The 992-nt window shown below is 62.1% G+C and overlaps 1 protein-coding gene across 1 annotated transcript in view; it reads left to right on the plus strand.

The window, feature by feature from the left end:
• XIRP2 (xin actin binding repeat containing 2) overlaps positions 1-992 on the plus strand; it is a 303369-nt gene that overhangs the window by 24395 nt on the left and 277982 nt on the right. The window lies entirely within an intron of this gene.

Here is a 992-nt window from a genome sequence, read left to right on the forward strand (position 1 = left end):
TAAAGTGCGGCGCCCAGAACTGGATGCAGTACTCCAGCTGCGGCCTGACCAGTGCCGCATAGAGGGGGAGGATCACCTCTTTGGACCTGCTCGAGATGCATCTGTGGATGCACGACAAGGTGCAGTTGGCCTTCCTAGCCGCCTCCCCACATTGCCCCAAACCTAGTGGCCAGACAATCCTAGCTAACTGTGTGCAGCCCATTGTTTAGGCTAGTACAGCTCCAACTGTGAAAGGTCTGCTGCATTTCCAGTTTGTAGATAGCTGTGGTAGGTAGACACGATGAGTCCAAGCCCTGACTCTATAAAGTCCAGGGTAGTGGAGGGGGGTCTCCATTTGCAGCAGGTCCACTGCAGTGAAAACACGGCTCTTACATCACTTCAAAGTGGGTGCATTTACAGTAAATTTTTCCAGGCCAGGAAAGGTTGGAAGTGCTCCAGCCCTTGAGACTAGGATGCTATTTGTTTCAACTGCAGGGGTTATTCATGCTGCTCTTCCCAGCTCTGAACAATAAGGGGGCTTCCACATAACAGCCTGTGGTGCCTGTCAGGAAATGGGAGGGGACGGGCTCTTTCCTGCCCCTGTTTCCTGCAGCCCGGGCCTTTTCTTGCCCTTGGGAGGCTGCTTATGTCAGAAGCGCGAGGCCCCGGCCCTCGGCCCCTTTGCTGAGCAAGGGGCCAAGCGTGCCCCGGCCTGAGCTGCCCTCGAGGGCCGCACCACGCCCGGGGCTTGCGGGATGCCTTCGCGGGGGCGGGCGGGAGGCTCTTCCCGCGCCCGTGCCGCATGCCCTGACCCCGCCGCGTGTCGCTTTGCAGGGCACGCTGGAGCTGGCCAAGTTCCCGATCCAGAAGGGCTCCCTCGAGCTCCTCCGGCAGCGGTGGGAGTCCAGCGATGCGCTGAAGGGCAGCCCCCGGGGGCCCTACGGCTCCGCCAGCGCCCGCCGCGGCAGGCGCTCGCAAGCCCCCGAGGGGAGGCGAGCCCGCCCGGCCCCGGC

This window comes from Gavialis gangeticus, unplaced genomic scaffold (genome assembly GCF_001723915.1).
Source record: "Gavialis gangeticus isolate Ggan-Ray unplaced genomic scaffold, GavGan_comp1, whole genome shotgun sequence".
Classification (NCBI taxonomy): Eukaryota; Metazoa; Chordata; order Crocodylia; family Gavialidae; genus Gavialis; species Gavialis gangeticus.